At 47.6% G+C, this 24,719-nt stretch overlaps 1 long non-coding RNA gene across 4 annotated transcripts; it reads right to left on the bottom strand.

Annotated features, from left to right (window-relative positions):
- Positions 1 to 6,393: 6,393 nt before the first annotated feature.
- LOC136484351 (uncharacterized) lies at positions 6,394 to 16,515 on the bottom strand. 4 transcript variants are annotated; one of them, XR_010765909.1, is made up of 5 exons: positions 16,335 to 16,515; positions 15,876 to 16,081; positions 15,165 to 15,219; positions 6,966 to 7,640; positions 6,394 to 6,849 (listed from the first exon to the last, which is right to left on the bottom strand). It is a non-coding gene; the product is annotated as an uncharacterized lncRNA (long non-coding RNA). The 4 variants fall into 4 exon arrangements; XR_010765911.1 differs by having other exon boundaries at positions 6,966 to 7,654; XR_010765910.1 differs by having other exon boundaries at positions 15,165 to 15,230.
- Between the last annotated feature and the right edge of the window lie 8,204 nt (positions 16,516 to 24,719).

The following is a 24,719-nucleotide window of genomic DNA, read 5'->3' on the forward strand; positions in this document are numbered from 1 at the left end:
GATGCATATGCAAGGAGGATATGAATGGCTTCTAATCTTGCAACCGGTGCAAAGGTATCTCCAAAATCCAAACCTTCAACTTGAGAGAACCCCTTTATAACTAGTCTTACCTTGTTCCTCACAACAACACCTTGATCATCTTGCTTGTTTCGGAATACCCACTTTGTTCCAATGACTCTTGCACCTTTTGGCCGCTCTTCAAGAGTCCACACTTCATTACGTGTGAAGTTGTTCAACTCTTCATGCATAGCATTTATCCAATCCGGATCTTGAAGAACTTCTTCAACCTTAGTAGGCTCAAAGCAAGAGACAAAAGAGTGATGAGCAATAAATGAAGCAAGTTTTTGTGAGTGAGTCATTACACCCTTTGATGGACTCCCTATGATAAGATCTTGTGGATGATCTTGTAGTAGAGGCGTATTTCTTCTATTGACCACTTGAGGAGGAGGTTGTGGAGCATCAACATCTTGTGCTTGTACTACCATTTGCTCATGGGAGACATGAGTGTCTTCATTTTCTACTCTCCCATCTTTTTCACCATCTTATGGCACACTTGATGAAGAGGGTGAATTAATCACTTGTACATCATCTTTAGACTTGATGTCTCCAACCGGAATGTTCTTCATGGCCTCCCTCAATGGTTCATCACCTACATCATCAAGATTCTCATGTGCTCCTTGGGAACCATTAGATTCATCAAACTCCACATCATATATTTGTTCAACCAAGCCGGTGGCATGATTAAATACTCTATATGCTTTGGACTTTGATGAGTAACCAACAAGAAAGCCAATATCATAACGCCTTTGAAATTTCCCTAGGTGTTGCTGCTTCTTGTAGATGTAGCATTTGCAACCAAACACCCTAAAGGAGACATCCGGCTTCTTCCCATTGAGCAACTCATAAGTTGTCTTGCCAAGGAACTTTTGAAGGAATAGGCAGTTGGATGCATAGCATGCGGTGATGATTGCTTCCACCCATAGAGCTTCAGGGGTGTTGTACTCATCAAGCATTGTTCTTGCAAGAGTGATCAATGTCCAGTTCTTCCTCTCAACTACACCATTTTGTTGAGGAGTATATGTTGCAGAGACATTATGTTTGATTCCAACTTCATCACAATAGGCTTCTATGTTTGTGTTATCAAATTCTTTCCCATTGTCACTTCTAATCTTTTTGAGCTTTACTTCAAATTCATTTTGAGCTCTCTTGGCAAACTTCTTGAAGCAAGATGCAACTTCAGATTTGTCATGAAGGAAGAATACCCATGTGTACCTTGAATAGTCATCAACAATCACAAGACAATAAAGATTTCCTCCTAAACTCTTGTATGTTGTTGGTCCAAATAAATCCATGTGAAGGAGTTCTAGCACTCTTGTGGTTGACATGAAAGCTTTGGTTGGATGAGTATTTGCAACTTGCTTGCCGGTTTGACATGCACTACAAAGCTTATCCTTCTCAAACTTCACATCCTTCAACCCTCTCACCAAATCATTCTTTATTAGCTTCTTGAGTGAGCTCATCCTAATATGAGCAAGTCTTCTATGCCATAGCCACCCAAGTGTTGTTTTGGTGAATAGGCAAGTCTTCAAGTTTGCATCTTCGGAGGTGAAGTCCACTAGATATAGGTTGTTGTATCTAAATCCTTTGAATATCACTTGATCATCATCCTTCTTAGACACAACAACTTTCTTCTTGGTAAACAAGCATTGGAAGCCAAGATCACACAATTGTCCAATGGATAGCAAGTTGAAACTCAATGAAGCAACATATAGCATATTTGAGATGGAATGATTATTTGATATAGCCACTTTGCCCAATCCTTTAACCTTGCCCTTTGAATTATCTCCAAATGTGATTCTTTCTTGCCCATCTACTTCTTCATCTAGTGAGGTGAACATACGAGGATCACCGGTCATATGTTGTGTGCAACCACTATCGATAACCCAATGACTTTCACCGGTCTTGTAGTTCACCTACACACAAGAGATCAAGCTTTAGGAACCCAAACTTGTTGAGGGCCCTTCACCTTCTCAACGAGTGACTTTGCAACCCAAATTTTCTTAGGCCTATTCTTATTGGGAGGTCCTAAGAACATTACTTTTATCTTTCCACTAGAATCCTTTCTAAGCATATAGTGAGCATTGAAAGCAAATGGTCTAGCATGCTTGGGCAAGGGTTGTGGTGGGAGAGTTTAGCACTCATGAGCAAAGTGACCTTCTTGTCCACACTCAAAGCATCTCTTTGGCTTTGGCTTTGATTGTTGTTGTTGAGCTTGAGCCTTCTTCTTCTCTTGATTTGCCATGTACCTAATGCTACTTCTATCCATCTTCATGATGGTGTTCATTAGGAGCTCACTTTGAAGATACTTACCTCTAGTGAACTTGCTCAATCCAATCTTGAGATGCTCTTTTTCCAACTTGAGTTTCTTGTTCTCTTCCTTGAGTGCATCACTACTTTTATCTTTCTTGAGTACAACATTGTTTCTCTCTTCCTTGAGTTTCTTGTTTTCTTCTTTTAGCTTCTCATTCTCAAGAATCAAGTCACCATCATGATCAAGTGTTTCTAGCACAATGGTGTTGTTGATTTTGAACTCTTCAAACTCTTTCTTGAGCTTTTCATTGTCATGCTTGAGCTTGACATACTCATCATAATCATTGCACTCAACCACTTGCTTGCCTTTGCTACTAGATCCTTGCTCAATGCTCTCATCAATTAAGTTATCATATGATGTAGCTATATCAATCTTAACAACATGGTTAGTAGCATCATGTGGCTCATTGGTTAAAAATTCTTGGGCAATGACAAGACTATCATGATTAATCTTGAGAGTAGTATATTCTTCTTTTAGCTTGTTATGGCTAGTGATGAGCTCTTTGTGCACCCACTCAAGTTTATCATGTTTATCTTTAAGCTCTTTCTTAGAAGATTTGAGCTCCTTGAGTTTGGATAACATAGCATCATTTGTTTCTCTAAGCTCAACATTAGCCTTTTCCGCTATATCACACTTAGCTAAAAGAGAATAATTCTTTTCTTCTAGCTTGTCATTCTTAGCTCTACTCTTTCTAATGATTTTAGCATATTGATTTAGCAATTTAACAAGATCATCATAAGAAGGTGATTCATATTCATCCTCATCACTATCGCTATCACTATTATCATTTTTAGCATGATCATCATTACTACTATCATCATGTGATACCTTTCGATCACCCTTGGCCATAAGGCATAGGTGTGTAGAGGATGATGGCGGTGAAGATGACGAAGAGTCAATAACAATAGCGGCCACCTTCTCGTCGTCACTATCATCATCGGATGATCCACTAGATGAATCAATGTCCGTGAGCCAATCACCGATGATGTAGACCTTTCCACTCTTCTTCTTCTTGTGGAAGTCCTTCTTCTTGCCATCTCTCTTCTTGTATGGCTTGTTCTTTTTCTTCTCATCTTCATCTTCATTGCTTGAGTCATCTTTCTTGCCCTTGTTCTTGTTCTTGAACTTGTCTTTCTTGGGCTTTGTGCATTGGTGAGTTAGATGACCAAGTTCGCCACAATTGTAGCAATCCATCTTGGAGATTGGCTTTCTTCTTAAGCTTGTGAAGAACTTCTTCTTCTTGCCATCGAACTTGATGCCACTCTTGTTGAGCTTCTTTTGCATCTTGGCGGTTTTCTTCACCATGAGAGCAAGGCTTTCATCATCAACTTCATTATCACTTGAACTCTCATACTCAAGCCTTGCTTTGCCCTTCTCTTGGCTAGCTTTGAATGTTAAGTCTTTATCTTTATTCTTTGTAGAGGATGAGCCATCTTGAGGTGTAATGTGCATGTACATCTCATGAGCATTGATCTTTTCCAAGATTTGTGTCGATGTAGCGATAGAAAGATCATCTTGATGTAGCACGGTCACAATATGCCCATATTTGTCAATGGAGAGGACACTCAAGATCTTTCTTACAACATCGGATGGTTGCATTTGAGTGAGTCCAAGCCCATTGACTTCCTCTACAAGAACATTCAAATGTGAATACATTTCATTAGCACATTCTTTAGGAAGCATTTCAAAAGAGTTGAGCTTTTTCATGACAAGATGATAGCGTTCTACACGCTCTCTTTGTTCCCTCATGGAGCGCACAAACGTCTGACCATAGTGCATGGGTGTCTTTGTGGTTCCTCACCCGATTGAACACATCTTTACAAAGGCCTCTAAAGATGGTGTTGCGAGCCTTTGCATTCCATTTTTCGTGATTCACCTCATCGCCTTGTGGGTGTGCGGGATCCTTAGGTTTTGGGAAGCCTTGCGAGGTGGCTCTAAGTATTCCAACATCTGGAGCTTCTAAGTATGCCTCCATATGAATTTTCCAATAAGGAAAATCGTCCCCCTCAAAGATAGGAGGAGGTCCATCCCTGTGAGACATCTTTCTCTAAGCGGTTAAGCTTAAAAACGTGAGCACGAGGCTCCGATACCAATTGAAAGGATCAAGATGCCCAAGAGGGGGGTGAATTGGGCTAATTCTAAATTTCTTCGCAATTAACCCCTTGTGCCTAGAAAGTGTTTCTATTGAACTAACGCACAAAAGTTTAGCAACCTAAGGTCCAATCCTACTCTAGCATGGCAATTCTATGAATGTAAAAGACAAGAAATGAATTGCTCAAAGTAAAGAGAGGAGAGGAAACGCGGCGATGTTTTGCCGAGGTATCGAAGAGTCGCCACTCCCCACTAGTCCTCGTTGGAGCACCCGTGCAAGGGTGTAGCTCCCCCTTGATCCACGCAAGGATCAAGTGCTCTCTACGGGTTGATTCTTTGACACTCCGTCGCGGTGAATCACCCACAACCGCTCACAACTTGAGTTGGATCATCCACAAGCTCTCCGAATGATCACCAAGCTCCCAATCACTACCAAGTCATCTAGGTGATGGCGATCACTAAGAGTAACAAGCACGAACTCTCACTTGACCATGACAAGCCTAATAAGAACGGTAGATGCACACTTTGCTACTCTTGCTTCACTAATGAGGGCTCTCTTTGGGATTTTCAAATCTCAATCACCTCACTATGACCTTGCTCTTTTGGCACTCACAAACGTATTTCTCAGCTGTTGGAATGAGCAAAAGTACCCCCACACACGAGTGGAGGTTGTATTTATAACACCGGCTGAAAAACAAACCATTATGTGCCTCTGCGAGGTGACCGGATGCTCCGGTCATGTTGACCGGACGCTCCGGTCAGTTTAACCTACACACCAGTGATTAAGTGTTGACTGGACGCTGGGCAGGGTCCGGTCATCACCGACCGGACGCGTCCGGTCGCATTTTACCCTCACTGGAACCTTACTGTACTCGACCGGACGCTGAACCCCTAGGGTCCGGTCGCAGATTTTCTCTTCTGGAACCTTACTGGAGTCGACCGGACGCTGGCCCTCAGCGTCCGGTCACTCGACCACTCAGCGTCCGGTCGCGCCAGACGCAATCTCCTTGTTCAAATGAACTGACCGGACCCTGCGGCCAGCGTCCGGTCAGTATTTGACCCTCCATTCACTTCCAACTCTCGATCATATGTGAATGAAGTTTGCTCCATTGGATCTAAGGGCTATTTTGGAGCTACCTAGCGCTAGACTTAGTAAGTGTGCACCACACCTAACTCACTCGACTCACCTAGGTCAAGCTACGCGTCCATACCCCCTTAATAGTACGGCCGAAGGAAAAACAAAGTCCTAAACTACTCTAAGTGTCTCTCCAACTCCAATCAACACTTAGAACTAGTCATCATTAATCTTGTCGTCCATCCTTTGAAAACCGAAACGATTTCCATCGTAGGGGCATGGCATCTATGATTGCCCAATCGATCTTCATTACCATGACCTAACTTAATTACCTCTGCAAAACACACGTTAGTCATAGTAATCTTGTATTGTCATTAATCACCAAAACCCAACTAGAGGCCTAGATGCTTTCACATTGCACCTAGGCTAGATCACCCCTTGTGTTGATCTAGATCTAATAACTACTTCATGATTAGATTCACGATCAGCCAATAGCAAGAAAGAAACAGATCCTCCCCTATCAATCACTGTACACGCACAGGATTTGCAGCCTCCTGCTGCAAAGCCAATGGTTTGACTTGTTTCGGCTTTCCTAGTTTAATTTCTTCTTTCCCTAAAGAAAAAAGACCTTATCTAGTTCAATATATCTACTAGTACCTATGTGGCTATGTGATTGCAGCTTCTTGGTTAGTGTATTTAGTATTGCATTATTATGTGTTTTTTAGGTCAAGGGGCGGCACAGTGAGCCGCATATGTGTGTACGTACTGTAGACTGAACACAACGCTATCACAACTTCCGGCATATACCCTCTGTAGAGAGAATAATAATAATGGTTTAGTACTCTGATGGTGACAATCCAGTATAAGAATTTCCAGATCAGCATAAACTACCCTCTGTAGGCCATCCATTTCATCGGATAGTGATTGACAATGAAAGGAAAGTCCTGCTTTACATGATATGATGATGCAATGATATGTGGAGTTTTTGAATGGATATTTTTGACACCAATTAGATCACACATCAGCAAAGCCTAGTATGCCCGAGGCTGCACATGACCTATCATACAACAGAGATAGGTCTAGGTCGACCAATAGGACCGCCACACAAACCTGACACTTGTTTTTCGCTCGAAAAGCTCGCGAACTCCTCTCGGGAAGACCTGTCGGTGTTCAATCTTGATGGACAAGGAAGCCAATGGCCATGGAAACTTGTGGTTTGCCTGATGAAAATGAACGATGTTCCCAACAATTGTTTTCCAACATTGAGCTGCATATGGCCTTGCTAAGTGCTAAAGGGTTATTCTACAGAAAACTGCAATGAGAAAATAGATGCATCTCATATACACATTAGCTCAATCTTGAAAATAATAGGACTATTTGCACCTTAAATTCAAAGAAACTGTTGAGAGTATTGTGTTGTTGAACTACCTTATGAGATCTAAAGGAAGGTCCAGTTGAATCAGCGAAACCAGGTGACGGAATGCTGGCCGCTGCTTGAGCAGTAGATCAGATCATGCGGGGCAGCCAATGCTTTCATCTTCTCGTGCATCAGCTTGATCATACTCCCATACGTCACCTGCAAACTGCCCCACAGATCTTTACCACAATCACAACTAATAATCCCATAAAAAACCAAACTTTTGTGGCAGATCTTAATGCCCTGGTCCTGGATGCATGCCTCGGAGCCCTTCGCCTCCACGGGGACGTTGTGCCCCTATCGACGTCGTCGGAGGCAGTGGCGACCAAGGGTGCCATACCCATGGCAAGCTTTAGCAAGGACGCGGCCATCACATGTGTTTATAAAAAATATTATACACAATAGATAATTAATGATGATTTTTAACACCTCAATTCCTATCATATATATACAATTGTATATAGAAAAAATACATTGTCGTACAACAATCTATACAACCATACTTTGATGCATTCATTTTCAAATAGCAATGTATATCACATATCCTCCCCTCATGATCTAGCGCATACCAACCCGTGGCCATAAGCACGGCCATCCCCGCGACGAACAACAGCCTGTATGGCAGCCGCAGCATGGCTGGACCCTCATCAGCACCCCTTCCCCTCATCATCACCCCTTCCCTGAACCTGAAGAGAAGGAACTGAACACTCCATACATTGAACAGGTCATAAAGTGCAAGACAAAGCCAAACAGATTCACAAATGGTCAGTTGGCTTAATATACTAAACAGAGCTTACAACTGAAATAAAATATAACCACCATGCCCCATCCTTTATAGAAATATCATCAAGAGGTTATCTAACTAAGATTTGTTGCTTATAACATCTTTATGCAGGAATGAATGCTATTTAATTTGTTTTATTAGCTATGTTGGTGTTGTAAGGTGACAGAATTAGATTATGCACCGCACCATCATGTGTTTAATGTCTCATACTTATAGCATATCAGATATGCATCGAATAAATGTAACAGGCATGTTAAGCTCTTTAGAACTTCCTGTGGATTTTTTAGTTTGTAGTCTAAGTACACACAAACCAGTGACTTGCTATCATGACCTCAGGCAGATGCTTAGTAGTGCTTAAGCATGAGGTACAATATTTTAACATTGGAAAAAGTCTACTTACCCCCGCCCCCCCCCCCCCACCTATCAACCATGGTCTACTTCACCCCCCAAACTATAAAACCGTTTATTTTACCCCCTGAACTTTTCAAAACCGTCTATTTTACCCCCCCCGGGCGGTTTTCGACGGTGGTTTTGCTACAGTAACGGTGGTTTGCTACGCTACCCGTGGTTTCACCTTTTTCTTTTTTTATTTATTTTCGCTGAATCTTTGAAAAATCATAGTAAATCATAGAAAAATCATAAAATGGATAATCCAATTTTGTTGGACTCCACATGAGTAGATCTACATAGTTAACATATAATGTGGTATGCTTTAGTACAAAGGTTTTGCTGTACGTTTAGATTAATTGGAAAATCTAATTTTGTCTGTAATTAATTGGAATTTATCTATAACTAAGTTATACATGGTCCAATGAGTACGAAATTTTTACTATAGTTCAAGCATACAATAATTAGCCTACCATAAAAATTTCACCATAATTTGACCACAGAAGCTGCAGCTATGAATTGTTCCAATTAATTACAGACAAAATTGGATTTTCCAATTAATCTAAAACTACAATAAAAATTTTGTACTAAAGCATATCATATTATATGTTCATTGTGTAGATCTACTCATGTGGAGTCCAACAAAATTAGATTTTCTATTTTATAAATTTTCTGTGATTTACTATGATTTTTTAAAGATTCACCAGAAATAAATAAAAAAGAAAAAGACAAAACCACCATCACTATAGCAAAACCACTGTTACTGTAGCAAAACCACCGTCGAAAACCGCCAGGGGGGTAAAATAGACGGTTTTAAAAAGTTCAGGGGGTAAAATAGACGGTTTCATAGTTTGTGGTGTGAAGTAAACCATGGTTAATAGGTGAGGGGTTAAGTAGACTTTTTCCTTTTAACATTATAGTTTTGCAATTTTAAGATCTGGTGCAAAGGAGTCCATATTGTTGGAGTATGAGAGTATGAGTGTATTAGGCCCATGAGGCCCATGTATGACTAATATACATTGCTACCCTTCTAGGGTTAGCCCATCATGCATACACACAATTCTAGCATGGTATCAGACTAGCTTTTCCTCCCTCCCCTTCCCCAACCAGCCGCCAGGCGCCGCCGGCCGGCCTCTTGCCGCCGCCATGGCTGACCGTCCTCCCCCTCCCTCCCCAACCTACTTCCACGTTTTCCCCTCCCTTCCCTACCCGTCGTGGGCCCAGCGCGCGGGCGCCGGCCTCCTTCCCGCGGACGCGGATGGCCCGACCGCCGCCGCTGTCGCTGCGGGCGTGGGTGGCCCAGCCGCCGCTGCGGGCGCAGGCGGCCCCGCCGCCGGGGGCGCGGGCTCAGGCAGCCTGCCCACTGCCGCCGCCGCCGCTGCTGCAGGGGCGGGCGCGGGCGCAGGCAGCCACGCCGCTGCCGCTGGGGGCGCGGGGGAGACCCTGGAGCCTTTCTTCTTCCCCGCTCCCCCTCCTCTGCCGCCCCCTGCCCCTCTCCAGACGGCAGGGGCCAACTCCGCTCTCGCCGCCGCTCTCGTGACTGCACGGGCTGCTGCTGCGGACAGCCAGACCCGGGTGCGGGCGGCCGCCCTCGCTTTGGAGCGCGAGCGCGACGCGGCTGATGCCCTGGCCCGCCAGATCGCTGAGGCAGAGCAGCTCCTCGTCCTCCCTACATCCTACGACACCGCGGCCACCTCCTCAGGCTCGACGGGTCACCGCGCGTCTCGCACCACGGTCATCTGGCACGACCCGGCCGACCCGCACGTGGCTCAACTCCACTACCAGGCCGGGGGTGTCCAGAACATCCGACTCCTCGTCCCGGTCGTCCTCGAGCCTGAGTCGCCCTCTTACGCCCGCTGGAGGGACCTGGTTCTCCTCACCCTCCGCCGCTACGCCCTCGACGACCACGTCCTAGTCGACGCCTCGGTCGCGGTCCAGACCCCATCGTGGCTACGCCTTGACAGCGTCGTCCTCTCCTGGATCCTCGGGACGATCTCCCTGGACCTCCACGACCTCGTCCGCAACTCTACTGACGCTCGCCGGGCCTGGCTTGCGCTCGAGGGCCAGTTTCTGGGCAATGCCGAAGCCCGGGCCCTGCGTCTCGATGCGAGCTTCCGCACCTTCGTCCAGGGTGACCTCTCCGTTGGCGACTTCTGCCGGCGCATGAAGAGCATGGCGGACTCCCTCGGCGACCTTGGTTGGCCCGTGGAGGACCGCATTCTGGTCCTCAATGTCCTCCGCGGGCTCAGTGACCGCTACGCCCACCTCCGGACGTGGATCACCCGGCAGAGGCCCTTTCCCTCCTTCCTGCAGGTCCGTGACGACCTTGTCATGGAGGAGCTCACTCAGGGCGTCCAGCCAGGGTCCACCTCCGCGCCAGGGTCCTCGTCTTCCTCGACTGCCCTGGCCGCTACTCCTCCGGCGCGTTCGTTCGCTCCACCGCCGTCGTCGCTTCTTGGTTCTCCCCCCGGGCCGGGCGGGGGTGGGGGGGGGGGCCGTGGCGGCCGCCGTCGCCGCGGAGGGGGCCGTGGGGGCCGCGGGGGCCACCACACACCGGTGCCTCCAGGGAGCCACCAGTCGCCCGCGACTCCACGGGGTGCTGCCTGGCCCTCTTTTCACAACCCGTGGTTGGGGCGCATCTCCATGTGGCCCTTCCCGGCTCCAGGCGGAGAGCCTCGCCCACCAGTGGCCTTGCTCACTGGAGCTCCTCCGAGGTTTCACTCCCCGTCTGCGTGGGCTACACCTCCCGGCGCATCTTCGTGGGTGCCACCTCCCGACACCTTGCCCGGGCCTGTCGGTTGGAACCCGGCGGCCTTGGCCAGATCCTTCAGCACCATGGCCCTGACACCGCCTGCCGGTACCGACTGGATTGCCGACTCGGGTGCCACTTACCACACTACTCTAGACCCTGGTATACTCTCCTCTATTCACCCTCCTTCCTCTCATCCTTCGTCCATCATGGTCGCGAATGGTTCGTGTATTCCAGTTACGTCCGTGGGTGCCGCAGGCACTCATGGTTCCTTTCTTCTTCCTGACATTCTTGTTGCACCCTCTATGGTTCACAACCTTCTTTCTATTCGTCGTTTTACAGCTGACAATTCCTGTTCTGTTGAATTTGACTCTTCTGGTCTTACTGTAAAGGATTTGGCTTCCCGGCGTCCTCTTCTCCGATGTGACAGCACGGGACCCCTTTACACCCTTTGGTTTCCGACGTCTGCTTCCTCTTCGTCGCCGTCTACTTTGTCAGCTGCCTTCGCCGCCGCTCCTTCCACCACTTGGCACCGTCGCCTCGGCCATCCTGGACGTGATGCTCTGACGCAGCTTAGTCGCAGTTCCGACATTGGTTGTACTCGGGCTCACGATGAGCACTTGTGTCATGCGTGCCAGCTGGGCCGTCATGTTCGTCTCCCTTTTTGTTCTTCTTCTTCACATGCTACGCATGTGTTTGATCTTGTACACTGCGACCTATGGACATCTCCTGTCATCAGCATTTCTGGGTATAAATACTATCTTGTGGTGGTTGACGATTTCTCGCATTATTCGTGGACTTTCCCCTTGCGTGCTAAGTCGGATACCTTCACCACTCTTCTCCACTTTTTCGCCTGGGTGTCTACTCAGTTCGGCCTTACCATCAAGGCCGTCCAGTGTGACAATGGCCGTGAGTTCGATAACGGCACCTCCCGTGCCTTCTTCCTCTCTCACGGTGTCCAGTTGCGCATGTCTTGCCCGTATACCTCCTCCCAGAACGGCAAGGCCGAGCGCATGATTCGCACCACGAACGACACCATGCGCACCCTTCTGCTCCAGGCGTCGCTTCCTGCTCGCTTCTGGGCCGAGAGTCTGCACACCTCCACCTATCTCCTTAACCGCCTTCCTTCCGCTGCCTGCCCGGCTCCCACACCACACCACGCTCTCTTCGGTACCCCTCCTCGGTATGACCACCTTCGTGTCTTTGGGTGTGCGTGTTACCCTAACACCACTGCCACCGCTCCCCACAAGCTGGCTCCCCGTTCCGCTCTGTGTGTCTTCCTTGGGTACTCCCCGGATCACAAGGGGTACCGGTGCTTTGACCTCACCTCCCGTCGGGTCCTCATCTCTCGCCACGTGGTGTTTGATGAGTCTGTCTTCCCCTTCTCCACCACCACCACACCATCTCCCACCCCCGATCCTGACCCCTTCTCTCTGTTTCCCACTGACACGGTGGTCCAGCCGCTTTTACCGCTGTCTCCTACAGGTACTGCTTCCCCGTGCCCCTCGCCGGGCCCGTGCCCCCGCTCGCCGCCCACCAGTGACGCCCCTGGCCCTGCGCCCTGCCCGGGTCCGGAGGCGTCGCCCTCCGGAGCTGCCCCTGCCCCTCCGTCCGCAGCGGGTCCGGGGACGCCGCCTGTCGCACCTCCTGCGCGTTTCGCCCAGCCGGTGCACGTCTACCAGCGCCGTGTGCCGGCGGCAACGCTGCCTCCGGCAACACCGGGGTCCACCTCTCCACTGGTGACGCCTACACCACCGGTGGCTCCTTCTCCGTCGGCGACCCCTACACCGCCGCCGCCGCCTCAGGCTGCCCGTGTCGCGTCGCCGGTGTACCACCCGCAACTCCTTCACCGACACCCGCGGCATGTTCACCCTATGGTGACGCGTCACGCGGCTGGTACCCTGCGGCCCCGGGCTCTCGCGACGATGCCCGACGACCCGCAGATCTCTCCTGTACCCTCTTCCGTTCGCGACGCCTTGTCGGACCCTCATTGGTGCCGCGCGATGGAAGAGGAGTACGCGGCTCTCCTCGTCAACCAGACATGGGATCTGGTGCCCCGTCCACCCGGATCCAACGTCGTCACCGGCAAGTGGATCTGGACACACAAGCGGCGGGCTGATGGTACCCTTGAGAGGTACAAGGCTCGCTGGGTTCTTCGGGGTTTCACTCAGCGCCCTGGAGTCGATTATGATGAGACTTTCAGCCCCGTGGTGAAGCCGGCAACCGTACGCACAGTGCTCTCCCTGGCTCTCAGTCGCTCTTGGCCTGTGCATCAGCTGGACGTCAAGAATGCTTTTCTCCACGAGACTCTCACTGAGACAGTCTACTGCAGCCAGCCAGCGGGGTTTGTTGACTCTTCTCGTCCGGACATGGTCTGCCGGCTCAACAAGTCTCTCTACGGCCTCAAGCAGGCCCCCCGGGCGTGGTACTCTCGGTTTGCTGCTTTCCTGCTGACACTGGGGTTTGTGGAGGCCAAGTCGGATACGTCCCTGTTTATCTATCACCATGGAGCTGAGACTGCCTATCTGCTGCTCTACGTTGATGATATTGTCCTCACAGCCTCCAGCCCGTCCTTACTCAGCCGTGTCATCGCCTCTCTTCAGCAGGAGTTTGCTATGAAGGATCTTGGTGTGCTCCACCACTTCCTCGGGGTCACTGTTGAGCCTCGCCCCACCGGCCTTCTCCTTCACCAGCGGCAGTACACTCTTGATATCCTGGAGCATGCTGGGATGACTAACTGCAAGCCCTGCTCTACTCCAGTTGACACACAGGGCAAGCTGTCAGAGGCCGTGGGCACCACCGTGGCAGACCCCACTGCTTACCGGAGTCTTGCAGGTGCCCTTCAGTACCTCACCTTCACCAGGCCAGACATCACCCATGCAGTGCAGCAGATATGCCTTCACATGCATGATCCCCAAGAGCCTCACCTCACTACGCTCAAGCGCCTCCTCCGTTACCTCCGCGGCACTGTCGACTACGGCTTACTCCTTCAGCGGTCTTCCTCCACCGAGCTCGTCGTCTACACTGACACCGACTGGGCCGGGTGTCCGGACACTCGGCGCTCTACCTCCGGCTACGCTGTCTTTCTGGGCGGCAACCTGGTGTCCTGGTCGTCCAAGCGCCAGCCGGTGGTCTCCCGATCCAGTGCCGAGGCGGAGTACCGAGCTGTCGCTAACGGCGTGGCTGAGGCCTCCTGGCTCCGACAGCTCCTTGCCGAGCTCCACAGCCCTCTCTCCCGGAGCACGCTGGTCTACTGCGACAACGTCAGTGCGGTGTACCTCTCCACCGACCCCGTGCAGCACCAACGGACCAAGCATGTGGAGATCGACCTACACTTTGTCCGTGATCGGGTTGCCATCGGCGATGTTCGGGTCCTCCACGTCCCGACCACCTCCCAGTTTGCCGACATCTTCACCAAGGGCCTCCCGTCATCGACCTTCACCGAGTTTCGCTCCAGCCTCAACATCATTGGTGGCTAGTTGCGTCTGTGGGGGGGCTCGTGTGTGTGCTTCTTTTCATGTCCAGTCTGTAACTCCGCTGCGACGGTAGTTCAGACTGCGGGGGGGTGTTGGAGTATGAGAGTATGAGTGTATTAGGCCCATGAGGCCCATGTATGACTAATATACATTGCTACCCTTCTAGGGTTAGCCCATCATGCATACACACAATTCTAGCACATATTGTATTACAAAGGCTAAAGGAAACAAGAGACAAGTTACTGACTTGCTTTAGACATGCAGACTTGACTGGGTAGTGAGTTTAATGGACATGCAGATCTGACTGGGTAGTGAGTTTAATTTCAAAGTTTCAAGTTTGACAGTGATTAAAATCAGGTAAATGCTCTCGGCAACAAACAATACATGTTTCATGCTGAGATAGAGAGGGATTGTACTCATATGTATGATGGCTGGTTGTTCTGTAAGCTTGATCCAACTCTGGTATGGATAATTATATCATATAAATCACATACAAGACACATAAACCTGCAAACATACCGAACAAAGTACACCATTCTGTTGCTTTACTGTGGTGCAGTTTCAGGTTAAAATAAAAAAGGAATCATATATATATGTACTGTCTTATAGAATATCAACTTCTAAGAAACCGTTGATAATTATATTATAATAGCAAAACAACAGGGTGTAACATCAAAGAAGACAAATTCATAATTTGAACCCTTCTTTGTTCTCAACCAAGAGTCAATTCAAGAGTTGCATGCTAAAAGGTTCATACCAAAACATCTACTTTATCCCAGAATCATGTGGAATGAACAATCAAACTAACGGTTACCTTTGCAATCTTCACAAGTTGGTCATGGTTGTCATGGCCATAAAAGAATGGTTCCCTGCAAAATATCTGCAACCATCAGTCAGCAAACATATAGGTAAAAAAATGACTTCCAAACAACTGAGGAACTGACGATGCCAATGGCCATTGTGTACAATAGTATTGACATAAGGACAGCATTTTTACCAGCCAATACTCCGCATGTCTAAAGAATAATCATAGTCAGTTCAGGTCCCTTGAATGTGCCCAGGTCAGATGCCAAAAAGAATGTACGGAGTACGGACCAATATTGCGAATTAGATGTGATTTTTTAATTAATACAAATAAATTGCAGTGCTCAAGGATACCATGCTAGCATACAAGTATACAAATTAATAATTATCATGGGCTTTTACGCCATTCACTCAATTGGCTTAACACCCAAACTGTTAGAACTAAAATCATATACAAGTGAAGTCAAATCAATTGAATATCTCTGCTATGTTGCTTCCAGACTTAGAATAACAGAAGATCAACATAAAAAAAAATGAAAACTAAACCTGACCTACTTTAACTTGTGGCCGCATGTCCTCACATGGACATTAACTTTATTGCTTAACCGTTAACTAAAATCATATACAAGTGAAGTCAAATCAATTGAATCTCTCTGCTACGTTGCTTCCAGACTTAGAATAACAGAAGATCAACATAAAAAAAATGAAAACTAAACCTGACCTGCTCTTAACTTGCGGCCCCATGTCCTCATGGACGCCATGGACCGCATGGCTTGGGTGTGTCTCATCCCCTATATCTTCTCGTGATGAACTCGCCTGAGTCTGGCGACCAGACCACGGCGACCTCGACGCACACGCGGGCGCTCGGTGTTGAGGGATTCAGGGATGTGCCACTGGAAGCTGCCTTGTTTGTACCACCAGCGTTGTCTGCAGCCAAACACAGATCAAGCAGAATCAGAGAAAAGGAACTAACAAATAAGAAAAAAATAATAGCAGCAAATAAATCTATTTGAAGCCACCAGAATAAGAGATCGACTCTTCCTCAAAAAGAACGAAACCCTATTCATCGAATTCCATCAACCGAACAGCACATCCAGCTGGGCTGCAAAAGGGATGAAATAGAAACACCAAAGATAAAAGACCCCCCCAAATCGAGAGAGAGGAAAAAGTAGAAACCGACCGATCCCAGACATGCCTCTGTCACTGCGTGTGTGCTCGGCGAGGGCGCTGATTCCCCGCGTCATCCGTTGCTCGCGGGGCCTGGATCGGGGCGGCGGCGCGGATTGGGACGGAGTGACGACTGTTTGGGACGGGGACGGTTGGAGGGAGGGGCGGCGCGAAGAAAGAGCGACAGAAGGGGGATGCGGGTACAGGATCGTGGATGGAGAAAAAAAAAGGCGAAGGAGTCATCGACGTCAGGAAACGCACTGGGCCCACAGTTAACACTTACTCCGTAAATCAGATGCGTGAGATGTATATCAAGCAGGGGATCTTAGGTGGGTACGATGTTTTTTTTTAAGGTGCAAAGTATTTTTCAATTCCTTCGAGCAGCAGCATGTTCATGGTTCAAATATATTATTTACATCCGTAAACATATATGTTTGACCTCCAACTTCTTCACTTTTTCATATTGATGAATTGAAACCCAATAGTTTAGATCCAACCCAGTCTCTCCTTAGTCCATGACTAAAACATGGCTTAAATGACAAATAAAATCCTTGATATTTTCTCAAAGAGATATTTGGATATCTCAAATTTATTGTCTCCCCCCGTGGAACAATATTTTCTTGGACTAAGCGATAAAAACATGCCAAAATACCATCCCTCCCTTCTCTTCTCTATAAATATTATAATAACATTTGCGGTCAAGGCGTAAAAAGATTTGATGGTGATGGAAATACAAAGAAATCTTGGAGTGCAGTATACCAGATCAAACCTTTTTCTTAAATGACAATTGGCAAAGTGGCCATATTTTTTTCTTTCTAATAAAAAAGAAAAAGGGAGAATCTTTCGGAGTGGCGTCCCACATTTTCATGTTTAACAGGTAAGATGGGTTCGTTTAGCAAGACCCCACGCGTTAATGGTAGGGTATAAGCAGCATTCTGGCATGCAAGGCCATAGACATAAGTACTTCTTCCATTCCAAATTATAAGACGTTTTGTCATTCCTAGATACATAGATTTTGCTATATATCTATATATACATTTATGTCTAGATACATAATAAAATCAATAAATTTAGAAAAAAGCCAAAACGTCTTATAATTTGGAATGGAGGGAGTAGTATATATCACGAAAAGAACTGAGAAGCTATTCAATTCTCAACTCAATATCAAGCATGATACATACTAGTCACTACTGGAGGCGCCCTCTTTGCCGAGGGCCCAGGGCACTCGGCAAAGGCCCAAGAGCCCTCGGCAAAGGCTTTGCCGAGTACCGCCCTCGACAAAGAGCCCTCGGAAAAAAATTTAACGGCAAAGAGCCTCTTTGCCGAGAGCCATCTGTCGGGCACTCGGCAAATCCTTTTCCGAGTGCCAACGGCGGCACTCGGCAAAGAAAAGCAGCCGTCAACGGCGCTGCTCCGTTGACGGCGCCTTTCCGAGTGCCGACAGTTAGGGCACTCGGCAAAGACATTTTTTTTTTCAAAAACTCTTTGCCGAGTGCCGCGGCGGCCAGGCACTCGGCAAAGACATTTTTTATTTTTTTTTCAAAAACTCTTTGCCGAGTGCCGCGGCGGTAAGGCACTCGGCAAAGACATTTTTTATTTTTTTAAAAAAAAGCTCTTTGCCGAGTGCCTCCCCAGCTTGGCACTCGGTAAAGATTTTTTACTTTTTTTAAAAAAAAATCTTTGCCGAGTGCAATGTCCTGCCACTCGGCAAAGTTTCCCAGCTTTACCGAGTGCCATGACCATTGCACTTGGCAAATCAACCGAAATTGCAATTTTTTTTGTTTTTTGCATTCCACTGACACAAACAGTTCAAATATATATCACATGTCACATATATATCACAAACATCACAATAATCACATATATATATCACAACGAAACTATTTTCACACATTATATCACAACCACAACTCAAATAACAACATATCGCAACCACAACTCAAATATCACAACCACAAGTCACAAATTCACAACCACAGTCCATCAAGTCCAAGCACAAGTCACAACCACAAGTGAAGCTCAAGTCCAAGCACATGACGAAGCACAACTCCTCAAAAAGGCGGCCTATGACATGATGGTGAAGCGAAGGCTCCATCATTCGGTGACGCATGAGCGGGGTTATTCGAACCCGCCGACGGAGGCTACAAAAAGGATAAGAGGTTGCATGTGTGAGATTCATCTAGTAAGTTTCTATGTGAGGCATTGGTGTATGTCATAGCTAGTGCAAGCATCTAGTAAGTTTCTATGTCAAGCATCTAGTAAATTGAGAATGTCAAGCATGGTTGTATATCATAGCTAGTGCAAGCATGTAGTAAGTTTCTATGTCAAGCATCTAGTAAGTTTCTATGTCAAGCATCTAGTAAGTTTGTATGTCAACCATGGTTGTATGTCAAGGAAGCATCTAGTAAGAGTGAACTTTCATACTTACATGAGTGGCTGTAGAAGTAGGCGGTGGAGGAGCTACCAACGGCAAAGGTACACCCCCTTGCTGGACACTCCGCATGAAGGCCTCCATTTCTTGCATCCTCCTCTCCTGGGCCGCGAACGCTTCCCTCTAGGCCTGCAGCTGCGCGCTCTGAGCCTCGACCACGAGCTTCTGGGCCTGTAGCTCGACCTGCAATACAAACTTCAATGTTTCAGTAATGCAAATGTAACTTAGGTGTGCAAAGATGAACGTACGACGAGTAAAACAGGACGTACCTCGAGAGCGTCGACCCGCTGTAGTGATGGAGTAGGCCATGGGTGTATGGGCTGGCTGGAGCTCGTGCTCCGTGCTCGGAGCACGTCGAGAGAGGGAACAATGGTGGAGTCGATGGCGCCGTCTGCAATCCACAGCCGCCCATGCTTCTTGCCTCCTCCTAGCCTCATGATGGTCTCTGCATCAATGGGCTCAGTGCGCATATCGTAATCTTCCCCATGGACCTCCCTCACCTTTGAGGTGTACTCTTAGACCTTAGTGTGCACGGTCAGGTCGGAGTACACCTCGCGCGGGGCAGACGGGTCAAAGGAGACAGAGGAAGACGCCCTGCCCATGTGGGACATAGCCCACGCAGAGAACTCCGAGACCTCCACGCCCAGGTGTGCAGCCTCCTGCGAGTAAGACGGCAAGATGGTGAGAAATAAGGTAGAACTCAGCGTCAAATAAGATAAAAGAAACCACTTACATATGCTTGTTTGTAGGCGGGGAGGCTGCGGCTGCCTTGATGGTGAGTAGCACCTCGCCTCAGCAGACGCTGGTCCCGCTGCCTCACATGGTTCTGAGCGAAGTCGTTGGACAACCACCTGTCCACGATCATCTCCCAACATAGGGAGTGGGATCGGCACCACCAGGGAATCACCTACAAGTCATCGATTATTTGACATAGAAAAAGATAAAATTAAACCGACTTAATCTCAAAACGAATCATTATTAATGTTTTTCGTCTACCTCAAGGTACTGGGCCCGGGACAGCTCCACCTGTCTTGCATCAGGCTTGCTGATGGACTGCTTCAACACCACGGCGTAGTAGTCTCTGTGGGCCTGCACGTGCCCCTCGTGGTGCATGTCGGTGACATACTTCCTACAGGCGGCGGTAGCCGCCTGATCCGCCCGGGCCTCAAGTCCTTCTTCCGGCTTGAAATACCTCTGCATACAAAACCGATGTATCCATTCATTATTTCAATAAAAGACTTGCCCAATGAAAATGTTGTGCGAGAGAGACTTACCCAAAACTCCGCCAGTACCCGCTCCTGCTTGTTGCGGTACCTGTCGTCAGGGGCCAACTGGTACCTATCCCATGTGTAGGCCGACTCCCGCACGTCCTTAGACACGTTCACAAGGCCAGAGTACCATTTCTTGCACAAAACACCAAGGATGCTCGCGGAGGAGCGTGCAGGAGCACCCGACAAAACCAACCAGGCCCTGCACAAGTGATTAAGAAAATTTATCAGTTCCTCTTTTGATTTCCAACATTATCATATGAAGTAGTTGTGATAACATCTATAGTTACTTACCTCTTTGCCATAGGGCGAATCAGTGCCCGGTTGCGAGGAAGCGGAGGCTGAGGGAGGCTCGCAGGACCTCGCTGGTAGACAGTCGGGGTAGCGGAACTGTCGCCCTCTGCGGCCTCGTCCTCGGCCGCCTCATCCTTGGTCTGTCGAACGTCCTCGTCCTCGACCTCGTCCTCGGGCGTGGCCGTCACGTGCTCCTCCTCCATCACCTCGTCTGAAGGTGGCGGGGAAGGAGTCCGCTTCCTCCTCCTGACCCTGGTCCTCCTCCTCTGACCTCATGTGGACGCTACCCCTGACCCCGACCCCTCGTCTGAAACGGGAGGGCATGGTCTCTCGTAAAGGGAGGCCGTCTCACGTCGTGGACGGCTGCTCGCCATCACCTGCAATCACAAAGAATGAACAAGACTTATTAGTATATATATTAGAAATAGATTCAAAATAAATAAAGAAAACACAAACTAAAACAAACGTAGTATTACATGTATTAGGAATAATCTTCATGATTAGGATCATAGGTGTCGTCATCACTGTCAAAATTGTCCAAATGGGCAACACTATCTGAAGGTTCTATGTTGTCTTCGTCGTCATTGCCTAGCCTTAATCGGTCAAGCATTTCTATGTCCTTGGCATTTTGCACCACATCTCCATCAACCTCGTCATCCTCCGTTTCGTTGTCTACTTCCATTTCGATCGCTTCGGGTAAGACTATCTCAAACATGCCTGGTAGCCCATCTTCTTGATAGAACTGTCCATCGTATGTGTTTGCGTTGAAGTTGTAATCGTCATCGTTTGGGGCAGGTAGTTTACCGTGTGGAGGATAGTTTTGGAGGATATATATGCTTGGGTCTAGGGGCTTTAGCCCCAAATGGATTAGTTGGATTAGAAGTTTGGTTCAAGGTGGTTCAATTTGTATTAGAATGAATGATGAGAATAGCGTGTTTTTTAAACCTGGTAAAGGACTCAGACAAGGAGACCCTTTATCTCCTCTACTTTTCAATCTAGTAGCTGATGTCTTCTCTAGGATGCTTATGAAAGCCGCTAGACAAAATTTGATTTCTGGTCTTCTTCCCCAAGTAATGGGTGGTGGAGTGGTCAGCCTGCAATATGCCGATGACACACTTTTGTTTTTAGAAGATGATATAGAAAAGGCACAAACGTTGAAATGGTTATTGGTCTGTTTTGAAAAGATGTCAGGAATGAAAATCAATTATGATAAAAGTGATTTGCTTACCATTGGCTTAAGCCCAGATAGTGCTAATAACTATGCAAAAGTTTTCTGCTGCAAGCTAAGTGATTTCCCAATCAAGTATCTTGGTGTGCCTTTGCATTTTACCAAATTAAGAAGAGTTGATTTACAACCTGTGATAGATAAGATAATTAAAAGAATTGCTGGGTGGAGGGGAAGATTGCTGTCTTATGCTGGCAGGCTGATTCTAGCTATTAAGAGCATGCCTTGCAAGTATTCCTATATACCTTCTATCCATGATAAAATTCCCTAGATGGGCTATTGACATGATCATCAATTCTCAAATGGGACACTTTCTGTGGAATAATACCGAGGATAGGCATAGATACCATCTAGCAAATTGGCAATTGGTTGCTAAAAAAAAAGACTTTGGGGGCCTGGGGATTCCTGACTTAAGAAGCTTAAATTTGTCTTTGCTATGTGCCTGGATTTTCAGATACCATTTAAATTCTAATGCCATCTGGGTTAGGATTTTGGATTCTAAATATAGAACTAAAAATCCTAACATTCTCTGCTGTCCGGATGTGAGAGCTTCTCCTTTTTGGAAAGGGGTGCTCTGGGCTGCACAGGCTGCCCATATGGGTGTCAAATGGATTGTGGGCAACGGAAGGAAGGAAGATTTTGGGAAAATATTTGGTTAGGAAATACCAGCCTGGCCATTTTATATTGGCCGCTTTATGTAATTAATGAGCAGCAGGGTAAAACTGTTAGTGATGTTTGGGATGGTGTAAACCTTAGGTTGACGTTTCGAAGAGCTGTCTCAGAGAATATCATGAACCTTTGGTGGGAACTGCTTTCTCTGTTGGATGAGGTCTCTCTCTCTGAAGAAGAGGATCATATTGTATGGAACTATATACCTCATCTGGTAGATATGAAGTCCAATCTTTGTATGCGGTGATCTCCTTTAGAGGAGTAGCTCCAATCTATGTTAGTTCTGTTTGGAAGTTGAGTATACCTCCTAGGGTACAACTTTTCTTGTGGCTGGTTTCTAATAACAGAGTTTTGACTAGAGATAATCTAGCCAAAAGGCGGGAAGTAAGTGATCCTACATGTTTACTGTGTAATGAGATGGAATCTGTTACTCATCTCTTTTTCGAGTGTTGTGTGGCCAAGTTGTTTTGGTCTTCGATTTCAGATCTGCTGGGTGTGAACCTGGGGGAAAGTTTTGAATCTGCAGCTCGTCTATGGCTGGCCAATAAAAGACATGAACTAACTAATGTGTTTTCTTCGTCTGTGATTTGGTCAATTTGGAAACTAAGGAATGAAATCTGCTTTCAGGGAGTGCCGTGGACTGGGATCAGACGTTTGTTGTTGATGGTGGTCAAGATGACAAGAAGATGGGTGCCGATGTTAAAGCAGGAGCTAGGAAGGCAAGTGGAAGAGCTGACAGATCGCCTGGAGAAAGAAGCATTACTGCCGCGGCGGATCGAGTGGAACACGCAGGGGGAGTCGTCATCACAGTTGGGACAATTGGCTGCTCTGCATTCGGACCCCAGCGCTGTGAGTTTGGAGGGCCAAAATGATCATGTCTGTAATGACGAGTTGAGGGTTAACTCTATATCCTGCCGTGAGGCTTTCATGTAGGACGGGCGCGCCGAAAAACGCTGAACTACATACATATGTTCGGATGTGGACTACTAAGTACCATGCTCAAACTGGTATTCTTGTGTTTTTTTTCATACATCCAACATATTTCCAGGCTACTTAAAAAAACAAACTCTAAGATGTTTGTTGGGCCACAACATAGCAATACTGATCCAAGTGTAATTCCATTTGACAATCGATATAATACTGTAAGTAGGATTCAAAGGTTTCATGCACAAGTAGTCTAAATACACATATGACAATATAAGTTTATTTTTTTCACCACTGGGGCGACACCACCAGCAGTTCAGCAACTATAGATTGATGGGCAGCGGCGGCGTACCTCGTCGACCGGGAGCGGATCGGCGCGCTGGCTCTCGGTCTTGGTGTGGGCAGGCGCGCGGCGGCTCTCTTGGCCTTGGCCACGGGGTGCTTCGGCGGCACACTGCTCCTCGCTCAGGACTTGCTCCGGCCACGCAGCTTCCCAAGTCTGGCTGTGCCGGGTGCGGGACGCTGGGGGCACGCAGTGAGGGACGCCGGGGGAGCCCAGTGAGGGACGCTAGGGGCGGGCAGTGCGGGACGCCGGGGGCGGGCGCCGGGCGGACGGGCGCAGCTACAGGAGGCCGCCGGCGGTGGTGGCTGGGGTGGAAGAGGGGGGCCGGCGTGGGGCGCGGGGCGGCCGCCGATGGGAGCTGAGGTCGGGGGAGGGGCGGCCAGGCGCGGGGCGGCCAGCGGCGTGGCGGGCGGGCGGCGAGGTGAGTGGCGGCGGGGGTAAAGAACCGAGCGCGGGCGCGGGCCGGAGGGAAGAAGAGGGATTTTGGGGATTTTGGGCCGACGTCGGTTTTTTAGGTTTTGGGTCTTTGCCGAAGGCCCAGATCCAGGGCCTTCGGTAAAGATGTTTTTATTTTTTAAAAAAAAATTCTTTGCCGAGTGCCCCTGGCCCAGCACTCGGCAAAGACAGTCTTTGCTGAGTGCCAAGCTGGCACTTGGCAAATTTTCAGTTTTTTTTGTTTTTTTGACCCCAAATTTTTTGTTGGGCCCGCCTACATTGTTTACAACTTCATGTTCAAATTTGGTGTTTTTTCTAGTTTTTTTGTTATATTTGGTTGATTAATTTGATTATGTTGAATTTTTATATATAATTCAAATTTGAACTGCAAGTGCATGGAATATTGTAATCTAGTGCTTCGAAAAATGTTATTCATGGTATTTGGTGTATGTTGAGTCTCTATCCACGAACTCGCATCAAATTTCGCGCATCTTCTTCATGTAACATGACGAGCCACTTGCCGGAAAAGTGTTTTAAAATTATATAAAGTCCATACGAAGTTCGAAAATCACGAAACTTGTTGAGGTGTCATGTTATCGCATGTGTAGGCTGTGGTAAAAAATTGAGAATGTTTCGAGCAAGTTGCGACGTCAGATGCATAAAACCCAGATATCTCCATAAGTTTCGAGCAAGTTGCGACGTGGAGATGTCTGGGTTTTATGCATCTGACGTCGCAACTTGCTCGAAACATTCTCAATTTTTTACCACAGCCTACACATGCGATAACATGACACCTCGACAAGTTTCGT

This window comes from Miscanthus floridulus, chromosome 9 (genome assembly GCF_019320115.1).
Source record: "Miscanthus floridulus cultivar M001 chromosome 9, ASM1932011v1, whole genome shotgun sequence".
Classification (NCBI taxonomy): domain Eukaryota; kingdom Viridiplantae; phylum Streptophyta; class Magnoliopsida; order Poales; family Poaceae; genus Miscanthus; species Miscanthus floridulus.